The sequence below is a fragment of the Vicugna pacos genome, chromosome 2, assembly GCF_048564905.1.
Source record: "Vicugna pacos chromosome 2, VicPac4, whole genome shotgun sequence".
Classification (NCBI taxonomy): Eukaryota; Metazoa; Chordata; class Mammalia; order Artiodactyla; family Camelidae; genus Vicugna; species Vicugna pacos.
In genome coordinates, this window is record NC_132988.1 from 97,961,004 (window position 1) to 97,984,832 (window position 23,829).

A 23,829-nucleotide genomic window follows, 5' to 3' on the forward strand; every position below is an offset into this window, starting at 1 on the left:
CGCCTCCCTCCGCAGGCCAGGCCTCCGGGGCGATGTGATGCTCCCCTGCGACTCTGGGCACGGAAAGTGGGGTGGTGGCACTGAGGAGGTTTAGCATTTTGCTTGATAGGTGGCGTGAACCACACTACTGAGAGGACTCTAGAACCCCCAGCCGCCGCGGCTGCCGCTGCCTCAGCCTCGGGCTCCTCTTCCCAGCATTCCCCCTGCCCGCCCTTTGAGAGCTCTTGAAATTCCGCGAGATCGCGCTTCCTCTCGCGTCAGCAGCGCCTCAGGCCAGATTCAGCTATTCTGGAAGCCTCTCGGAGCAGTGGTACTTCCTGGCCCGTCCTTTCCCTGTTCCTGCAGCTGCATCCGCGCTGACTCTCCGACACACCTGAGGTAACACAGCGCCCTTGGGGCTTCCCGCTGTGCCGTTTTCCTTCCTGGGAAATCCTGCCTTCAGCCCACCCTGGACCAAACCCAGGACTTCCCTGGCGACCATAATGGTTAAAAATTTAAATAGATAGGGAAATAAATAGAGAAATAAAATTTTCTGGTCATGCTGCATTAGACAGTCTAATACTTTTGACACCATTTGCTAGCTAGGATGGTATTTTTGCCATCACTTTTTGCTTTTATATGCAGTTGTAGAAAATCCATCACTAAAACTGGCTTTCCAAGGCAGAACATATGGAATCTGGAAAATGTTTATCTGGCGCGAGTTCGCCAGCGTGGTCTTGTAACTTTGAAGCGTTTGACCACATAAAATCACTGTGCTGCTCTTAGCCTTTATGTGAGTTGCAGCCACTAATTGTATACTCCTTGTCTCAGCAAAATTCGATTCCAGCATTGAATGTTTTCCCTTAATCCTGAGGCCATCAACCAACCCAAAGACTCTATGCTTCCAGTGTTGCATACTAAGAACGTCTGACTAAACTACAGCAAGAAATCCTGTGCTGTCACTTTTGCTAACAAGACACCATTTTAGACTTGCCTTTTGTCATCATCCTTATTTGACTAACAAAAGATTCAGTTTGCTTATAACTGGATTTTCATTTGAGGTAGGAGGTTTTCTGTTATTTCAGTAATTAGCAAGACTGAATTAGGCAGATGCTCTATATAACAAAGTAGCATCTTCCTTATAAATTTTAGTTATGTTTTTAATCTAAAAAAATTTATTGAAATTTTGTTAAGGATTTCATTGCATTCGGTAGTATGAACATTTTAACAATATTAATTCTTCCTATCCAAGATTATGGGATAACTTTCCTTTTATTTGTGTCATCTTCCATTGTTTCCTCAACATCTTAATAGTTTACAGTGTACAGGTCTTTCCCCTCTCTGGTTAAATTTATTCCTAAGTATTTTGTCTTTGATGCTATTGTAAATACGATTATTTTATTAATTTCTCTTTTCAGAAAGTGTGTTGTTAGTGTATAGAAACACAACTGACTTTTGTATTTTGATTTTGTATCCTGCAACTTTACTGAATTTGTTTTTGGATCAGTAAGTTCTCAGTATTTAATGTACACCATGGCTAATACTATATTAAATACTTGAAATTTGCTGAGAGTGCATCTTAACAGTTCTTATCATACACACACAAAAGTCAACTATGTGAGGTTTTGGGTGTGTTAATTAACTTGATTGTTGTTATCATTTCACAGTGTATGCATATGTCCAATCATCATGTTGTACATTTTAAATATATACAATTTTATTTGTCAATTATTCCTCAATAAACCTGTAAAAAAAATAACATTTTCCCTTAAATTGTGAACTTTTAATCATATCATAAAAAAGGGTAATTTATAATTTCCAATTGCTACTCTTTGCCCTGATATTTTCCAGCATATATAAATTAGAACATTCCTGTAATAGAAGCTCTTGAATCAGATTTTAAAGACTTCTGGGAATTGATTCTATCTGTTAAAGTTCACAAAAATTTAAAGTCTATATCACTTTAAATTATTTTGCCTCAATTATATCATTATGGCATCATATTTAGCATGAAGTAAAATGCCCAAATCTCAGATTTTGTCCTCCTGCTAAAAGAAAAGTTATTTATGAATATTTAATTGCTTGACCGTTGAAAAACAGACACACATTGCCATTTACTAGATTTGCATGGTAGGTGGTAATTCTTTTTTCTGTTAGTGCTTGGAGCTGTTTATAGACAGTAATAGAGATAAACTATTAGTAATTGCTATTATAATCAGCGATTTAATTTGATTAGATGGTGATGAAATCATAAGGGTTGATGAGCTATTTTGAGGAATTTTCATGTTGGACAAGTGGTAGTAAAGAAAAATAACTAATGAAACCTGTTTAGATGACCAAACTTAGTGCCAAATGAAGATATATTGATGAAAAAGTATTGACCTTACTTTAGAAAGAGGGAGCAGTACTAATTAATTGAGGATTGTCTGAAAATGAGCGTTAGTAAAAAGGCTTTCCAGATAAAAACCTTACCTCTATTAATGATTATTTTATATAAAAAATACTTTAACAATTCCAGATGAAAATTTAATAGACTCCATAGTAGCAATTGGAATATACATTTCAATAAATGGATTTTATACTAAGCGTTCCCAAACAGCCTGCTTCTAAGTGCTTTTACAAATTTTTCCTGTTTTTCTTCCTCTTTCAAATACAATACTGCATGCTAATTTCTAGTCTCTTCTCTCCAAAGGACTTTGAATTTGGAAAATAAAACATAAAACATAATTGGCTTTAAATGAGTGACTGCAGAGAGTTCCCAGGATTATAGAGCATGGCATGGTGCGTGGATTTAGTGATTTTTGTTTTCACTTCTCTGTGCCATTTTGAATATTTATGAGTTTGTAAGTTTAGCTCTCTCCCAAGCACTGAAGAGAACAGTTTAGTGAAAATTAATATGTTTATTCTTCTGTCATTCTACAATAGTATGGATCTATTATGTTTTCTAAATATCTCCACCTCCCAGTATTTACCCTGTTGGATAATCAGTTCTCCTTGAGTGTTGCCTGGGCCTAGCAACTCATTCCTAATGAACAGATCATGGCAAAACATGCCACTTTCATGATCATGTTACAGTTTTAAAAAAATCTGTCTTCTGTCTTGGGTTCTCACTCTTATTCTTTTCTCATTCTCTCTCTTTCTCTCAGCCAACTGCCATGTATGAGCTGCCCAGTGGAGAGGTCTACCAGGCAAAGAAATGATGGGGACCTTTCATTCACAGTCCTTGAGGAACTGAAGACAACAATCCATCAGCCCACAGAGAACTGAATCCTGCCTACAACCACGTAGGAGCCTGCAAGCAGATCCTCCCCTAAGGGAGCCTTCAGGTAAGACCACAGATCCAGCTGACACCTTGATGGCAGCCTTGTGAGACAGCTTGAGGCTAAGTCACAGTTGTATTCCTAATCCATACAAACTGAGATAATAAATGTTGTTTTCAGGTGGTGGATAATCACTATCAGAGATATTTTATTATCTTGGTCCCTTGTGATTTGAGGGTTGCATTTTCTGCTTCACCTGGTTCACAGTTCTTGATTGCATGCTAGATATTGGGTATAAAAGATAATAGTGAAGTAAATAATGTTTATCATTAGCAGACACATAACCTTGTCTCTGTCGGCCCTCTAAAGTAGGACCCAAATCAATCTCATGTGTAGTTGAGCTGGTTTTAGGATTTGTTGAAACTATAGTCAAATTTAGATTAGCTCTGTCTTCGTAAGTTGTGAATGTAGTATCAGGAGCCTCCTTTCAGAAGGGCTTGAGATCTAAGCACAGCTGAGAGAGTCTCAAAAGATGACTGACCAATCTCTTCTTCTCTCTCTTTCTTTCCATATTTATATATCTTATTGGTTTTGTTTCTCTAGAGATTCCTGATGAACACACTACCTATTATCCATGTATATTTTTATTTAAATGTTTAATTTATATTTCCCTCTACCAGAACGTAAGACTCATGAGGGCAAGGATGTTTATATGTCTTGTTCATGGCTATGCTTAATACAGGACAGAATTATAAAACAATGTTTGAGGCATTTTTGTCTTCAATAATAGAACTCATGTACATTTATTTTGAAGTTTATTCCAGTTTATCTTTTGCTTGCTACTGTGAATGATCCAATTTTATGTCAAATTTTCTACTGCATTGCTCTTAGCATATAAAGTGTACAAGTGGTTTAGAAACGTATTGAGTCACATGGAAAACTAATAAGGGTAGGAAGTGCATATTACCAACAAACATGCTCAAACACCGTTCTGAATATTTGACATATATAACTGTATGTAATTCTCACAATGTTCCCATTTCACAAGTGAATAAATTGAAGTAACTTGCCCAAGATTATACAGTTGCTAGGATGTAGAGAAAAGACTTGAAGCTGGACAGTCAGGCTTTGCAGTCCATGGTTTTACCACTATGCTGTACATGCTATGACTAAATGTCTTGTGACCTCTCTGTGAGAATAAATTCCATTAGCAAGCAGGGCACAAATCCAAGCTTGTTTTCTTATCTGTTATTGTCCAAAGTTATAGAAATTGTTTGATATTTAATTAAAGCATGTATCTGGATAAGTGCTTGCTATGTACACAGGTGGCACATAAACCTGTCTTACTCCAGCTGCTATAACAAAATACCATTGACCGCATGTTATAAACAACAGTCATTTATTTCTCATTCTTTTGGAGGCTGGGAGGCTGATCAAGATGCTAGCAGATCTGATATCTGGTGAGTGTCTGCTTCCTGGTTTGCAGATAGCTGTTTTCATGTTGTATTCCCACATAGGCAGAGAGAACAGAGAGAAAATGAACTTTTTCTTTTCTCTTTTTATAAGAGCACTAATCTCATTCTTCAGGACTTCACTCTCATTACTAACTACCTCCCAAAGGCATCACCTCTGAATATCACCACATTGTGGGTTAGGGTTTCAACAGATGATTTTGAGAGGGATACAAACATCCAGGCCATAGCACCTTCACTGACTTCTAGTGGGCTGATGTTCTGTCAGGCCAGTTACTCTTTAGACCTTCAAGTTATTAAAGTAATATCATTGCTTTGTCTGGTTTCCAAAGTGTGTACATCTTTTCTTATTTATCCTGTATTTAACAGATATTTTTAAGTGCCTTTTATAAACCAGGCATCATTCTACGTGTAGAAATATAAAATACTTTAGAAACATAAAACATCATTCCTCAGGCACTTATCCCAGAATAAAACCAAAAGCTATTTGCTATCCTCATCCTAAAAAGCCTACCTAAAGTAAGTGAACTTTAGAAAGCTAGCTGAAAGGACATGTTTTCTACGTATTCTTCTAAATAATCTAAGTTCTACCCCATTTCAAGGTTGACTCTAGGAGGTACACGTACTTGGTTGTTATCCTTATAACATTTCTAGTTGACAATTAACTAAAAAACACTTTCAGAGTATGTGCTTGACTTGTCAGTTATTGCTTAAGGAGAAAGTTATATAAATCCATCTGTATTTTATATGTAATGTTTTTAAGAACATGCCTATTACTTCACTCAGAGTCTTTCAAGTACGTTAGAGTGCAGTAAAAATATAGAGATGTTTACGTTGTGGAAAGAGCATTAGTTTTGGAGTTAAGTATATGAGGGTACACTTGTAAATCTGTATCAAAAATATAAAAATAATTTCATTATTTAGTAATTCTTCCAGTAATTTTTGAAAGAAAAAACTTTAAAATGAACAGAGTTTATGAACACAAAGAACATTATATGTAAATTGGACAATTGGAAACAATATAAACATTAGCAATATTGGAATAAACAAAGGAATATGAACCATAATATGAAATACCATGCAGCTAGAAAAATCTTATGGAACATTTATAGCATAATGAAAATGCAGGATGTAAAATATATATTGTTTTGATTTTGAAAAAAAAGAAAAAAGTCATTTCAAAAGATGTGGGATTAAAAAATAAACATATAATTGCTTCATGTACATTATTTCATTTGAATTTAAAACAATTCAGTTGTAGATGAATTATTCCTACAACAAAGCAAGAGAAATGTTGTTTTCAGTTGTTAATCAACTTTCTCAGTGCAAGAGGGCTAATACAAAATTTTGATAAATTGACCTCAATTCAGTAGTAGTCCTAGTCAACAGTTCATCATGGAAAGACTATGCCCAAGTCAATGAGTGTCTGCTTTGGAAAATTCTTCCTAACTTCAGTAAAATGAGTATGATATGTCTATATTATACTTTCTCACTTATGTATGTTTATCTTTTATCTGAGGGTAAAAATTTCTCTTTGCCTTGAGTATAGATTTTTGTTGTTTTCACTTTCTTTTTGATGTGCTCTCATTTGTAGACTATGCATTGCTTGAGTTCAGAATTAATGTGCAAATCTTGTAGGCACTTGGTTAAACTAATGCTTTTTCATATACATAGTTACAAGACCATTTCACAAATAAAGGAGAACTTTACTAAACTTTCTATAGAAACTGGAATTGCAAGAGCAAACAACTTTATTAGCTACAGCTTTGTTATGGAAGACAGAAATGAGTTAATTTCTCCCTTGAAATATTCTGAAAATATACAACACTTTACATGGGCAAAAAAAGAGAGAAAATTTATACCTCTGACTGGCTTAAAAAATATACAATGTCATATACACAGTATGGAAATTGAATTAAATATTGAAATTGGAGTCCTGAGTAGAATGAAATTTAAATTAAATCAGTTTCAGCTTGATAAAGTTTGTGTTTTCCTAAAATTGGTTACTGTAGACTCTTGGAACTTCATAATAATTTGTTAGGAGTGTTGGTTTATAAATTTTTCTCCCCTGCCGTACTATAGACTTCTTAAGGGCCAAGATCCTATTTTTCTAATTTTTGTATCCTTTGTAATTGTATAAACCTGACACCTGGGAGGATTTGAATGAGTTTTAAGAAGAAAGGAATCAATGCAGACTAGCTGTAGTAAAAATTTAATAACTGATGATGGGACTGTTGATACAAAATGGTGAGAGTATTTTACATTTGTAAGACTTCGTTTTGTTTTTCTCCCCACTGTTGGATACAGAGTGAAACTGTATTCCTGTATTTCCAAAATTATTCTTTATAGAAAACTAGAAATTATTATGAAGCCAGCATATAACTTCTATAGTTTTAGAAAGTATGCCTCTTTTGATAAGTCTGATTTTATATCTCCCTTTGGTGTTAATGCAGGGAATATGCTTTGTGTAATTGAAAAATTTTGCTCTTTGACCTTCTAATTTAAAATCACACTCTATCTGATGCTGAGGGAGGGCTCAAATGAAGAGTCAACATGCTGTAATTGAATATGTACAGGTCTGAAAATAGTAATAAGACCTAAGGTCCTGACATAGACTTAGCAAAATCACAGTTTTACTATTTTATTTTGTATCTAATTTCTTTTTTAGTATTCATTGCAACCTTCAAGAAAATCATTGGGATAGGATAGGTAGCTACACAGTTGTTTAAATCATTTATTCACCAAATGCTAATTTCTTTATGTATGCAGCACTGTGCTAGCACACACATTAAAGTGTAATCTTGGAATTTCATTAGATGACTTTGATGCCTTTTTTTAGGATAGAAGAATATTGGCATACAATGTTAATTTGAGAAAATTTCATTGTTTAAAAATTAATTTGCTGAAGAAGAGTGGTAATTAGATCACTCACAAGTTAAAGAGAAGGAAAAAATAAATATTATTTGATAATATTGTCAGTGGAACTAACTAGTATCTGAGAATGCAAGGGATTAGCTTCATTGGAAAGATAAAGATAAAAGCATGGGAGTCAGAAAGATGGGGTAGCAGAGAAAAAGGAAAGATGGAAAGATAGGCATGGAAAGAGAAAGAGAGGGGCTGAGTATGTGAAGAAAGGGGACCTAGCATCACCACTCTGATTTTGAGATCTTCTAAATCTATCAAGCCAGTGATTAATATTTCCTTCCACCTCCACCACTACCTCCCCCATGAGGGATAAAGCACTTTAAATCTCTGATTATAAACCAGGGTTAAATTTTAATGTCAAAATTAGATTTCAGTTTTTTTTTTTTGTTTTTAATGAGAAGTTCTAGAAGCCAGCAAATATCAACTCCTCTGAAGTCATAGAAGACATCTCTGAATGACCTACTTTCCCACTGAGCCAGAATATGGCCTATGTATCCAAAGCATGAAGCCTTAAATAATCGCAGCCAACAGGCAATAGATGATCTTTGAGGTTAAACTTCTTTTTCACCCTGCAGTTAACAATCTGAAGTAATTATTTACCTTTCATTCATGTCAGCCATTGCCCTATTCTGTAAATACTTACAGTTTACTGCAGGAGACAATACAAAATAATACATAAATAAGATGTCAGGTTGTATAAATGCCATGGAAGAAAATAAAGCAGAAGAAAGCCTATGAGGAGTTTAGAAAGTGGGAGAAGTTGCTGTTACGTATGTTGAAAGATTCATTGATGAGTCCCAAATAAAGAAAGAGTCAGGGGAAATATATCAAGTAGAGAGATTGGGAAATGAAAATATTTGAGGAGAGAGCACACTTGGTACATGCTAAAGGGACAACAAGAAGGCCAGTGTGCCTTTTCCTCTCCTTGAGACAGGAAGTCATTGTAGGGTTTTGATCAATGAGTGACATTATATGACATGTAGTTGAAAGACTCCTGGTTATACAGTTGAGAACATATTTTAAGGACACAGAGAGGGATGAAGAACAGTTTGGAGGCTATTGTAAATATCCAGGCAAACGATAGAGGGGCTATAGTTGTTTAAATCTGGGTGGAGCAGTATATAGTGATGAGCGGACAAAGTTTAAAGATAGAAACAACATTTTTTGGTGATGGATTTGATGTGGAATGTGAGTGAGAAAGAAGAGTCTAGGATAAAAATTCAAGATTTTAGGCCTATCTGGAAGATAAAGTTGCATCAAATTAAAATGAAGAATACGAGAAGAAGCACATTTAGGAAAGTGTACAGACAGTATAGGCTAAGGTATGCTGTGATAACAAACAACTCCAAACTCAGGTGCTAAAAAGCAATGAAAATCCATTGACAGCTATGATAAATGTCCAGAGAAAATTAACAACAAAAGCTTTGTATGTCAGAACCCCTGAGGGGCCCAGGCTGACCAAGACTCCATGTTGACATGTGATTTAACAATCACCATGGCATAGGTCAGGAAACACATTGAATCATGCACTAAATCATAAAGCTTCTTCCCAGAAGTAAAACTCATAACTTAGGCTCAATACTTCATTTGCCAAAGCAGGTGACATGCCCACATTTGTATTTTAAAAGGGGCTAGAGATACACGTTTACCATGTGCATGAAAGGTGTAGACTACACATATTTAGTGAATAACATTGGGAGTTCTTCAGAAGATATTTAAATATAAGTGTACCAAGTTTATAAGTCCGGTTAGATATCCAGCTAACAATACGAAATACAGAGTTGCCTAGATGAGTTTAGGGGAGTGATCTGGATCAGAATTAAGTATTTAAAGCCATAGTCTTGGGAATCAAATATACATAGAGAAGAGTACTAGGCCAAAGCCATGAAACACAAAGACGAGTGGTCAGGACGGTGAAGGAGAAAAAGTGAAAAAACTGAAAAAAGTGTATCCACTGAGAAAGGTAGGAGGGAAACCAAGAGAAAATGTTGTTCCAGAAGCCAAGGGAATAAAATAATTCAGGAATGAGTGAGTAATCATTTATGCTTAATGCTGATAATAATGAAATTGAACTCCACCACTGGACTTAGTACTATGGAGGTTATTGATAACTTTAAAAGAGAATTTTTCTGTAAAGTGGTAATAAAAAAATGCTCAGTTGCATCAGGCTAAGAGAAAATTTCAAAAAAGGATATTGTGACAGTGATTTTAAGAGTTTTGATATAAAAGAAGAAATATCTAGAGAAGGGTTAGGGTCAATGAGAGTTTTTTCTCTCTTTTCTAAGATGAGTGATTTTTAAATATGTTTTTATGCTGATGAAAATGACACAGCAGAGAGGGAAAAACGATGATGCAAAAGAATATTTCACACTTCTTTAAGAGTGAAGTGGAAATTGCATGCTTCTTATTGAACTAATTCTGAAGTTTTAATGCCTTCAGCAATCACACTGTTTTTCTCTCCATTTTTCTTTTTGTGTCATGTAGAAAGAAGGAAAAAAGTATCATTAGGTCAAGAGGAATCTGAGATCTGTTGGATATTATTGCAACAGTAGATTAAAGAGTAGACTCTTAGAAACATTCCTTAAAATAGTTATCGTAAGAGTTATTTGAACAAATGGAAGCACTTTGCATGCCAATCAGTGAGAATTTTTTGTCATATTCCAGGGATAGAAGTAATTGGGCTGACAATAAAACAGAATTAAGGTGACTTAGGAAGGAAATTTTGAGTCAAATTCTGGAAATAGACTACATTGTAATTTCCAGCTAGCTGAGATTTTTCAGAAAGGGATGATATTGTGCCACTGTTGTATATTTGCTCTACCAGATGCTGTGTCTACCCTGCCCAGCTAAGCAGACTGACTCTTATGGAAGTATCACCTGAACACTCTGGCCAGTGGGGCTAATAATAGATGCCAGCCTAGATATTAGTGAGCAGAATAGAGAGGTTGCCACTCTCTCACTGTTTCAGAAACCTTCTAAGCTTCAGCAACCCTCCAGAGTTCCAGCTTTCACCAGGTTCTAAGTAACACCAGTCCCTCCCCTGGCCCATTCAATCCTTTCTATTCCTATTGATTCCTGGGGCCTTAGCATCTCTTCTTGGTTCCTTCAGACTTGTTCTTACTTCCTAAATAGTTCCTTTATTGAAATCTTCTCATTTGAATTATTTGAGTGTGGTTCAGTGTAAATTCAGGTATGATACCTTCAAATATTTTAGAGAGTATATTGTATACTTGACATATATGTTATACTCAGTCACTGCTATTATTGATTTTATGCTCATATTGCTCCTAAGTTGGCCAATGAAGCCCATTCAAGTCGGCGTCTATCTTCTTTTGGCATGTACTCTCAAGTTTTTGAGTTCTTTCTCTCTGGTACAATAATACATTTTGGGTTCACTATGTTTTTTCCCTGCCTTGGTACTGGAAATGACCATTTCTCTAAGGATCTTGGTTCCTTGTAGTAGGAGATATTTTAAAATGAATCAATGTGCTAAATGTGCTCCTTTTTTTGGAGTCATTGATTTTTTGACCCTTTCTCTGCTCTTAGCACTTAGGAAATATACACATTTATGAATTGTAAATTAATACTAACACTTCTGATTCTAATCCAACACAGCAGGATTCTTTTTGCCTGTCTCCTTTCATATTTATTATTCCTTTTTAAAAGAAACTTACATTAATAAAATTGATTTTATGTCTGCTGAGTTTACCTGATGAGCTAGCATAAGTCATGTTCTTCTGTTTTGAAACCACTGGAAATGAGATGCTTTCTCATATCATAGGTAAGCACTCTTAATTCTAGAAATATATCTCATGTTAAAAAGTCTTGCATGGTGAAAGTACAAATTTTATTTATGGAATGATCACATACTGAATTTTATGATAGACTAACGAAATATACATTTCCTAAGGAAGGCTACTGAGTCAGCCTTTATAAAAAGCAGTTTGAAGACTAATGTAATCGAGGTAAGGGATAATTAGGCTCAGTATGCTTAAATCAAGGTAGAGTAATAAATGGGAAGAAGTGGATATATTTGAAGATAGAATCAACAGATTAGTTATGGATGCAATGATGAATATTTGATAATAAAAGAAAGAGAAGGGTCTAGGATAATTTTAGTATTTTACCTGTAAAGGACTTGAAGAATGAAGTTTCACTAAATTAAAATGAAAAAGACTGGAGAAAGAGCACATTTAGTCAGGACAGACTTAAGTTATCCTGTGGTAGTGTAATAAACTGTTCCAAAATTCCAAAAGCTAAAAGCAACAAAGATTTATTTCCTGTGATGGCTCTCCATATGCCTTCAGAGTCCTTGCTAGATAGGATATTCTTATAATCCCTTTTAACAAGTAAGAAATTTTTTCATCTCTAGGTTTAATCTTCCCTATCCACCTGGGGAATTAGAGTAAACCCACCCATTGCTTAGCAAACACTCCTTATATTTCTTAAAATTAGCATAACTGAGAATTAGTGACCTCAAACTACAGTTTTGTGGCTCTTATATTTGTTTTGCAAAGTTCTATTTTTTTTATCACTATGAAATTTTTGCTTTTACTTTTCAGTGTACTTTCCTTTATAATCAACTTTTGATTCTTACAGACTAGAAAGTACGAGATAAACATGTTTATTAAAATAGGCAATATATGTCTCTAGGCTCTGAATAGATCCTTCTTCTATGAGGTAAATTTATGACCTATGTAATAGCTATTTGACTTAGATGCTTTAATGGATGCATTTTTCTTTTAAGTAATTAAATTTCCAGGTAACAAGAACATAGGTGTCATTAGCAGTAGGAAGAAGAGAATGAGGCAAAGAAACATTCAGCATAACATAAGAAGAATCAAGATAGACTAACTTTCTATTGCTGTATAGTAATTTACCACAATTTAATAGCTTAAAACAGCAGACATTTATGAACTCAAAGTTTTGTAGGGCAGAAATCCTTCATGACATTACTGGGTTCTCTGCTCACCAGGTTGAAATCAAGCTGAGCGCCTGTCTGGAGGCTCTGGGGTGAAATTCAGAATCCAAGCTCATTCTTGTTAGCAGAATTCAGTTTCTTGCGTTTAAAGGACTGGGTGGCTCCAATTTCCTTGTTAATCTTCAGCCAGAAGTCACTCTTAACTCCTAGGGGCTGTCTGCATTCCCTGCCATGTGGCACCCAAAATCTTCAAGCCAGCAAAAGCACATCAGATCCTTCTTGGACTTTGAATTTCTGATTTCCTCCATCTCTGACCTCTAGACCTACATTAAAGGGATCAGATGATTAGGTCAGGCTCACATGCATAATCTCTCTATCTTAAAACTTTGGAACATTAATTATATCTGAAAAATCCCTTTTGCCATAGAAGGGAACATAATCACAGGGAGTGGTATCTCTTGATATTCTTAGGTTCCATCCACACAAGAGGAAGAGAGTATACAAAGCCAAGTGTAGTTTGGGATTACCTTGGAACTCTGCTCCCCCCTGTAAGTGTTCTTAAAAATATTAAATAATCTTTGTATTCTACATAAAATAGCTATAGAATATAAATGAAATGATTGTTTAGATTTGGGCAAGTGATTTTTAGGTAAGAAATCCTTGAGAATAAAATTTCATATAAATTGTCCTAAAGTTTAAAGAAAAAAAAATGAGGCATTAAGAATAAAAATGCATAAAACAAAAGAATGCTCTGAAATAAAAAGGATAACCACTAAGATTGGCATATTTATGAGCAAAGCTACTCAAATCAAAGTTGGAAGTCCATGCATTGATTGTTAAAATGAATAAAGGAATGATTGGAGTCCATTAGCTTATTAATTAATCAAAGTCCATTGTGTCTCAAAAGGTTAAAATTGAACAATGTTCTAATAAGAATTTTTAAGAGTTTTATCCTATGACAAAATCTGAAGACAGAGCTTTTTTCTAGGGGAAAATGTCAGGAATTATGATTAGATCAAGAGGGGGCCTCTTAAAATAGTTTCAGAGTAAATTGCTTCAACCTGCATTTCTTCCCAGTGACCAGTTGGTACTTGACAATGATAGGGTTAGGAAATTAAACAAACAAAAGGAAATTAAAAATATCAGTGTCACAGATGTGTGGTTTCAAGAGGCCAGTCTAAGCCTTTATAAATCATCAGTGTAAGATTGAGTTATTTTTCTGGGAAATATCTTAGGTCAAAATTGCATAATGTAGCTCCTATAAATACCCACAGAATATTTACTTCTCTATTGCTTTATACTCAGCTCTTAACTTCTAAAGGGGAAATAGTATACCCTTACAATGGACGCCTTCCTAAATGTCCGGAAGCTTCAGCTCTGTGCACAGTAACCACAAGAAGGAAGCATCCCCATTAACCACTCAATCTGATTATTAACCTCGAAAAATAAACACAGGTTGGAAAGCTTATTTCCCCCTAAGAAAGGGACATAGAAATCAATAATGACTTAGATTCTATTTGTGAACTAAAATGCTCAAGCTGCTGAATAAAATGTGCCACGATGTGACAGTGTTAAAAAAAAAAAAGCATTTACTGGAAAGACTTGCAAAAAAACTAGAATTACTTTTGATGGACTTTGGCATTTTTAAGATGACAATACATGTCAGCAAGGACCTGGAACAAAGAATAACAGAAATGATGAAAATATTTTCTTAGTATTTACTGAATGTAGCCATAAACTCTCTCTTAGATGCTTTCACATGCTCCCTCATATGATAGAAACCAGAGTTTTAAGGCTTAATGGTGTAAGCAGTGGGATCAGTACTTTAATAATTTAATTTCTATTCTTGTAGCAATTTGGACAAGTGAAATATTCTCTATGTGCATCCCTTATTTTACCTGGAAAATAGAAATACTCTAATTACCTACTTTATAGTATTACTATGTCAGTAAATTAGATGAAGCTGTAAAGTACTTAGAACAGTACTCAACTTGTAAGTATAGATGATGATGATGATGATGACCTTATTTTATCCTCAAAAGCCCATGGCACCTGGCTTCCTGTCCAGGATGTACAGAGCTGGAGCATGGCTCCCAGGCTCTAAACAACCGTCAAATTCATGACTTTTGCTAAACCCAAGAGAGAGTTGAAGTTGCAGAGCCAGCAACTGCCACATAATCATTTACTGCAGGGAGAGAGAAGACAGAAGCATGCTTTCACTTGAGATAAACACAGCTGGGCACCAACAAAGAGAGTGCAGCTAGAAGAAGGGACAATTTGAATGCCAAGTATTGGCAGATGAGATAGTCTGAAAGTCTGAGGACTATGGATTTTGGGGGTATCTACACCTATCTCAGGGTCTTTCTCCACAAACCCCACCAAACATTCATAGAAAAGACTGAAAAAAGTCCTGAGAAATTTCTATTGCAGTGCAGAACTGAGGGAGGTTAACAGCAGGGGCCATGTAAGAGGGGCAGGAAACTTCATCCAGATCCATCTTCTCCTGTTCATTCGAAGAAATGGGGTTCAATCATCACTGCTGCCCTTAGTTGAAAACTGATTGTAGCTAGGAGAGGAAATTTGCAGAGAAAACTCTACTCCTGGGGCAGGGCAGGGTTACATGCTGGACTCACAACTGTCGTGGCAGAAAAACAGCAGAACTGAAAAACTAGACTCTTACAATGCAGGGACATGACGTATGCCCAAGAATAAGGCTTAATACAAATAAATTTTCACCCCCTACCACCAAGCTAAGAAGTTTTTTTTTTCTAATTTACTATACTGTTATTTTATTTTTTATTTTTTTAAACATTTTTTATTGATTTATATAAGAAGTTTTGAATAATAAGTAACCTAAGACTATTACTGAGAAATGGACAAAAGAAAAACAACATGCAAGACAATCAAATAGAATAACATCTTTAAAGTGCCAAAAAGGGAGGGGGAAAAAAAAACTACCACACCAAAATAATCTACTAAGCAAAAATATGTTTCAAAAATGAGACTTTCTCAAACAAAAGCTAAGGAAATTAAAAGAGTTAAAGCATGTTTTTCAACTAGAAATAATATAGTAGACTTAAACATGGAACCCTGCAAAGAAATGAATAACATTGAAAATGATGTAAAGGAAAGGAAAGTTCATTACTGTGGGTTTATTTTTTTTTAATTTAAAGCTCTTAAAGATAATTGCCTAATGCAAAAAAAAATCAGCAATATGCTGTGTGTTAGCATATCTAAAAGTGACAGTAAAAATCAGATGAGTTGGAATTGGGAAACATTGTGGTCAGGTTCCTAACTACACAGAAAGTGATATAATACCATTTGAACTTGGACTCTAATTTAAAATACACATTATAAACTTTAGTACAATGACTTTTTGACGAGATTGTATAGCAGCTTTATACAAATATTAGCCAAATGTTAGAAACAAAGCTGATGTACTTCAACCAGTGAATGGGTACACAAACTGTAGTACATTCATATAATGAAATACATGAAATACTACTTAGCAACAAAAAGGAATATCTATTTATTGCAGAACTTAAACTTTGATAAATATTTTAAGCATTGAACTTCATTCCCTTCAAAAAGGCTTTTAATTTCATATATCTACTAAAAAAGAAAGTACTCTTAATCCATCTTTCCTTTATTATATTTTTAAAGAAAAATACAAATCTTTGAATTTCTTTCTATGAGCATATTTTTATAGAGCTTGATATATAATTTTGTACTATGATATTTCTTGCAAATGTTGTAATGCAAGTTAGTGTGTATATATATGTATATAGTATATATACATAAAATACACTATATGTATATCTATATGTATATATAATACAGGTTAGTGTGTGTATACACATGTATACAGTTGATCCTTGAACAATACGGGTTTGAACTACACAGGTCCATTTATGTGTGGGTTTTTTTAAATAAATATATTGTCAACCTTCTGTATTCATGGATTTTGGATCAATGAATTCAGCCAACTGCAGATCTAAATTTTCATCTGTTGTTGGTTGAGTCTATTGACATGGATACAGAAGGCCAACTGCATTCATTGTACTATGTCAGTTTATGTTAGAACTTGAGCATCTGTGGATTTTGGTATACTATAGGACTCTTGGAACCAATCTGCAGTGGATACCAAAGGATGACTGTACAGTAATAAAATATTCATTACTAGGTTGTAACTTTCTTGGGAAGAGAACTTATATTTTGTATTTTTTTTGTATTTATTTTTTAATGGAAGTATTGGAGATCAAACCTAGGACCTTATGCATGCTAAGCACTCCACCACCGAGCTATTACCCTCCCCCTGTATTTGTATTATTGTTTGTCTTTCCTTAGTTCAGTTCTTATCAACAAAGCTAAATAGAAAAAGGGGCAGAAGTGAGACTATAGAATCACAACTTTGATAGTAGAAAGAATCTTTAAGATATTAAGATTAAAATCTTTTAAGATTAAAGTTTCTTTAAGAATATGAATATCCAGAAATCTTTAAGAATATTTAAAATTCTCAACTATAATCACTTTATTCACAGAAAAGGGAACAGACTATCCAGGTGATATGAGAATGACCACTAAAATCTAGGCATTTTGACTCCTAAATCTATACAATGTTCTCCTCAGTACACATTGCTTGCTCTTATAAGGTAAATTACCTAGATCTGGTCCACATATTGTTGAAAAACTCTTAAGACCAAATTCTGAATTTACTGCAGAGGTGGTAGCAAATCCTTTTTTAATGATGCATTTTCTTTCGTACTTTTATTAAGGGTAATGTTTGCATCATATACATATATATGTAGGTTTCCTGTTGTCCTGAGAGTAGAAATGAACTAGCTTTCGAAAGAATATGTAGTTCCCTTTCTCCCATAGTTAAGTGCCTACATTTCATTAAAAATTATGCTCCAGGTGAACTGTTAGGTATCAACTTGTGACCTTGATAATAGCCAGGCATTTATGGAGAGCTATAATCTATGGAACAGACTTCCCTCTACTTAAAAGCTGCTTGAATGTAGTTTTCAGTAGATATACTTGCTTCTGAAGAGACTTTAAAGACTTCACATATGTTAATTATAGCAATCAAGACTCATAAAACCTGGAATTTTACAACTTTTCAGAGAGCCTCTGGGAATAAAATATCTTCCAATTCAGTGGGCAAGTTAAATCCATTTATGTTTCCTGCCTTCTTTTGGCAGCCTCCCCTTTTGTATTCTTACAAATCTGCAAATTTAGAAAAACACAAAAGAAAGAAAAAATCTAATCTCTACTATTATCAGGAAAAACATAGTCCAATATTATCCTACCATTGTAAACTCTTCTATTGCCAAAAAGCTCCCTGTGTTTATTTGTAAAAAGATTGTATTTTCTAGAGTGAAAAGAGAAAACTTGTCAACATTACCAGAATTTGTTATAGATACAGCCAAACCCCCCAACCCCACACACACAGGGAAGCTACTTTTATGTTTCAAGTATCAGTGCTTGCAACCTTTTAGACTATCCTCATTTTTAATTGGAGAGAATTTAATTGTAGAGAAAGAAAAACAAATAAGGAGATGAAAAACTAATGCAAACAAAAAATTGCAGAACCACATATAAAAATAGTACACTGATCCACAACTTGCAGACACCTGTCTAGGAAGTCAACCCTCTTATATACAAGAAACAACACAGGAAGTTAGCCTGCTGTAAGTTATACTTATAGGAAGTCAGACTGCTATCTTTAGGAACAATCTGAGGAGATAAATAATAACTTCCATAACAATTAGCCCAAAATGGCCAGGACTTGATTAATAACTGACAGCTTCTTTAATTTTTGTCCCTGCTTCCAATTGAGGACAAACCAAGGAAAATCAAATGTGTGACCCTTTATCAGTCACATAGGATGCCTCATTTCTAGTTAGCACACCTACAGTTTCCATCTACTAAATCTCTGATCAGGGCATACCTGAAGGCTTCCTTTTTTACTTTAAAGCTTCCCTACGCCTCTGCCTCTCTTCAAGTGCCAAAACACAAGTGGCAGTGTCTGACTCCCTTGCTAAAGCAAGTTCTGAATGAATAGCCTTTGTTTTTCTTATTTGGTTGGTCTTCTTTTATTTCCTTAGAGCAAAAAAGCAACAAAAAGCTCTGTTTCACAATCTCTAAAATGCTTGAATTTCCTCGTATTTCAAATATCTACTTCCATGGGTAAACCTCATCTTTTTCATTGCTTTTTCTAATGTAAACTAGTAGAAATTATTTCACTTTGGGGGTATTTTGGTAGTTTATCTAAGTAATAAATTATGTATCTGTACATTTATTAGTATTCTTGTTGCTGGTAGATGCAGCCAGTGTCCAGGTTCCTGTCCCATTCCAGAAAGAATTCAGAGACAAAATGCAGAGGTTAAGAAAGAAAAGTGAGGATTTATTAAGGGATGGATAGTACACTCTCAAGGGGAGAGCCGGCAGGCTCAGGGGAGCAGCTGCCCTGAGTTTCTTTGGCAAGTTGGTTACATAAAGTATAAAAATGAATAGGTGGAATATTCATTGGGGAGGGAAGGGTTTGGGGTCCTATTCCCTGATTTTCACCCCAATTCCACCTTCCCAAAGGGAGGAGGGATTTTTATCTTTATTTAGTCTGGATGGAAAGTGTCATGGTATCGGTGCATGATGGTACTTCTAATCTGAAAGGCTAGTTTTATTGAGATAAGGGCATAATGAACAAAAGGTTACATTTGAACACTGGAGATCCCTGCCTTCTCCTACCTTTCTTTGTTGGCCTCCAGGACACTTGTCACCCCAAAATGTATGAACGCTTATCAGGCCAGAGATTCCTGCTTTTCTTTCTCTGCCCAGGGACCTCTGATGCTTACCTGATGTGGGTTTCCTGCATTTGGCCTGTACCCCCTCCTTTCTGCCCAATTCCTGCCATTTGGCCTGTGTCTCCCTTTCTCTGCTCATATCTAGCTATCTGCCTGCTCTAACATTCTGATTCTGAATGCATTTTCACTTATAAAATCTATAATTTTTAAATGTTTTTCATTGAAAATCTAAGGTAAAATTATTACTATTATATGGGCGTATGTGTGTATTTCTGTATATATGGGTGTGTGTAGAAAAATACATATTAAATTTTGATATATTAAAATATATATAATTCAGTGAAACACAATATGTTTTATTAAACACTAAAATTTTATCTTCTTTCTGTATGTTTATTATTTAAGTAATCGTATAACCAATAACTGGTAACATGATTTTCAAAATGTGTATTAAACTTAATTTTCTTTAGGGATCATTAGTAATTTAAAATTGACTATGAGTTATTCAACTATTAGAATATTAGTCAACAAGTATTTTAGCCCTGCCTTTGTCAACTGAAAAATATGTACAATATGAGAGTTGTAAGTAAAGTTTTTATTTGGGGCAAAATAGCCCAGGAGACAGTGTCTCAGATAGCTCTGAGGAACTGTTCTGGAGAGGCGGAGGGGAAACTCAGAAGAGGGGTAAGGCAATCAAGCACACATTTTGGGAGAAGCTTGCTGCTAGTCACAAGGAGCAGGTGTCTCTATTAATGATTTTAGTGCTTTTCTAGATATGAGAAATGCAAGAATTTGGGTTCATAAAATCTGAAAATATCTAACTATCTGAAGGCCTGTTCTGCCAGTTTTTTTCCCAGAGCACAGATTGTACTTCATTCCAGATCTCTGCCCTGAACTCCTTTCAGGGTATGTTGAAGGTCAGCAACAGCAGTGGCTAATGATTTAATCCTTGTAGAGGCAGATGACAAGTGCCAGTTTTTAGTTGGCACTGTTATTTTTTTCTTACATTTTAAAGGAATAAATAAAGTCAGATTTTCCATATGTTACTCTTTCATGAACTATATCTTTTTATAGATCTTGAACAATCTATTTAGAATTGTTCTGGTTTTGTTTTTTAATGTGAGAGCTTTGGCAGATTTATAATAGAAATTTTTCATAAATTTATCTTACAATAATCAAAGGACATTCGTGAAACAAAATCCATGTAATCATGAGTAGGCAAAGAGAATGTAGGACTATCTAAACTCAAATGTTACGTGGATTCTTATTCTATATGTCAGGCGAATTTATGCCATTTTCCTCAGCTGCTATCTTGTTATATAATCTCAGCATAGTTTCCGATGTTTATCTTTTAGTTCAACTCTTTGTACAAGCCAGAGAGATGTGAGCATCTGCATATCAGGAATCTTATTGTATTGGTCTCTGTGTGTATTCACATCCTATTTTGCAAAGCTTACTACTTAACATGCAATAATTTCAAACTATACAATATTTCAGGCTTATCATTACAGTTTATAATGACATTATGTGACACTAGACAAGGTTTTAAACCTGTCTAAACCTAAGTTTTCTCATTTGTAAACTAAGCAATGTCAATAGTATCTGCTTTATAGGATAAATCTTAGAATTAAGTTGAACAATTTTTATAACATGCTTGGATTGGGATCTGGCATGGAATATCTGCTCAATAAACATTAACTATTTACCTACCAACATTTTGTCAAATAAATGACTTTCATGATCATTGGACCAAAATAACTGCCTCTGAAAGAGTTAAAGCATTTTCTGCAGTGTCTCTTTTATGCTGTTCATATGATTTCTATAAAGAGACACGTTTCTTCTCCTAAACAGAACACTAGGAGCTCCTGAGGAAAATCTCATTGGGTGGTATCTAGTCAGACTCAGCTGGAATTCCTGTCCTGGAAGAGATAGTCATTTATCCATATCCTTTCATAAATACATTATTTTGACTTTATTGAGTTCCTCAGCATACAAACTCTGGGACTTTAGACTCAAAGTTGAAAGATATTTGAGATCTTTTATACATACTATTCCTTCCTTCTGGACATCTGCTTCCCCCTCTTCTTGATATGACTGTCCTTTTCTTAATCTTAGTGTTTCAGATTAAATGATCTCCTCCTCAGTGATTGCTATGTCTGAGGGAAGTATTATCCACCTCCAGTCTAGTTCCTTCTCCAGTATTTCCATGGCACCACTTAGTTTTCTCTACTGGATCCACTACACACTGCCATTCTTTTAGTCAGTCATTTCCCTCCTTTTTCATTGTTCCTTTGTTATTGTTGTCGTTTTATTTACCTAATTTATTCAGTAGGCTGTGTGATCTATGAAGGATGAGATTTCATCTGTCCTGTCTCCTCCTAACTGTAATGTCTGGGGCATAACAGGTGCTCAACTAATATGTGGAATGACTTTACACTGGAGAATCTGGAACTTGTTTGCATAATTCTACTCCTCAAATTAGAAAAGTAAGCAAGAATGGAAAGGGCTAAGGCTAGGGAAGAGTAATAGTGTCAGGAATATAAGGTTTTCCTTCTCTTTATCTATACAAAAGTGTTTAAGCAGCTTTCAGTAAGAATATGAATATTATATATTATTTATATGCATACATGTATATATACATGTATGTATATAAGACAAACTTATGATTACCAAAGGGGGAAAGGTGGGGAGGGATAAATTAGGACTTTGGGATACACACTACTATATGTAAAATAGATAAAAAGCAAGGACCTACTGTATGACACATGGAACTATATTCAATACCTTATAATAACCTATAATGGAAAAGAATCTGAAAAGTAATATATGTGTATAACTGAATCACTTTGCTGTATACCTGAAACATTATAAATCAACTATACTTCAATTTAAAAAAAAATTTAAAAAAGACATTACAAAACAGTTTTTAAAACTGATTAGGATTTCAAAATGTAGAATAGATAAACAAGATTATAATGTACAGCACAGGGAAATATATACAAGATATTATGGTAGCTCACAGAGAAAAAAATGTGTGACAATGAATATATATATGTTCATGTATAACTGAAAAAGTGTGCTCTTCACTGGAATTTGATGCAACATTGTAAAATGATTATAACTCAAAAAAATGTTAAAAAGATTAAACATAGAGGAGAAAAAAACTGAATAGAAGTATTATTGGACTAACTGAACTAGGAAAGTTAGTACCTGGTCTTAGTATAACCAATATACATTTATTTGTTGTTTGTTAGTTTTTTTCTACTTTTCAGATTCTGCTTTCTTGCTGTGACAATGTTAAATCCAAGAACAATGGCTTACTTATTTGACATCTCCACAATGCCTTGTGTAATGCTTTTCTGATAAGAATTGCTAACCAAATGAAATCTATGTAAAATTGAGACTGTGCTGTGCTCTTTACACTACTACCATATAGACCACTACCTTATCTCTCTTTAAATCCTAATCAATTTACTGAGGCTCATGTCTATAGTTACCGTAGTAAGTAAAAAATAAAATCATATTGAAAGAAATATAAAACCTAATTTAAGCTTTTAGATTTCTCATCCAGATAAACTGAAACAATAAATGCATGTTTTTTTAAGTTTGAGAGTAATGTGTTATGCACCAATATGTACCTAATACAGGTATGCATCAAAATTATTCATTTACTTATTCAAAAATATATTAATTGTACAAGTTCCTATCAAAAAATAGTCAAGGGGTAACAAAATGTAAGATGTGGTAGCTATTGACCTGTTGACATCTCATACTCTAATAGGTAGGTAACACATATGAGCAGATGCATTGTAATAAGTTAGACAGTGATATTTCTTTAAATATTTTAAGATTCAGGGCTATGAGAACATAAAGGAGATGATTTTGATGTTGAACTGTATACTTTCTTCCCCCTCAAAAAAGATATATTCTAACCCCCACTACCTCCGAATGTGATCTTTTAACACATAACTTTGTTGCAGATGTAATTAGTTAAGCTGAGATGAGGTCCTATTAGAGTAGGGTGGGCTCCTAATCCAGTATGATTGGTGTCCTTATAAAGAAGATAGCCATGTGAGAACAGACGCACACAGAATGCAGTGTGATGACAGAGATACAGACTGGAGTTACGCAGTTACAACCAAGGGTTGTCAAGGATCGATGGAAAACCAGCAGAAGCTAGGAAGAGGCAAGCAAGGAGGCCCTGTGGGTTTCAGGTCCATGGCTCTGCTGACACCTTGATTTCAAACTTCCAGCTTTCAAAACTATGAGACAATAAATTTCTGTTGTCATTAGCCATCTAGTTTTTGGTAATTTGTTACCGCAGTTACAGGAAACTAATACACAAGGCTTTGGATTCAGACCACCAGGGTTTTAATCCTGGCTTCACATACTAATCTCAAGATCTTGGGCAAGTTATTGAAACTCACCTAGTTTGTGATGCTTTGTTGTGGCCGCCCTAAGAGAATAAT

At 34.7% G+C, this 23,829-nt stretch overlaps 1 long non-coding RNA gene across 1 annotated transcript in view; it reads left to right on the forward strand.

The window, feature by feature from the left end:
- Window positions 1-288: 288 nt before the first annotated feature.
- The window catches only part of LOC140700442 (uncharacterized), a 52,023-nt gene continuing 28,482 nt past the window's right edge, over window positions 289-23,829 (forward strand). Inside the window, exons 1-2 of the long non-coding RNA XR_012078837.1 lie at window positions 289-378; window positions 3,126-3,305. This is a non-coding gene — a long non-coding RNA (uncharacterized lncRNA). The remainder of the gene's footprint in view (window positions 379-3,125; window positions 3,306-23,829) is intronic.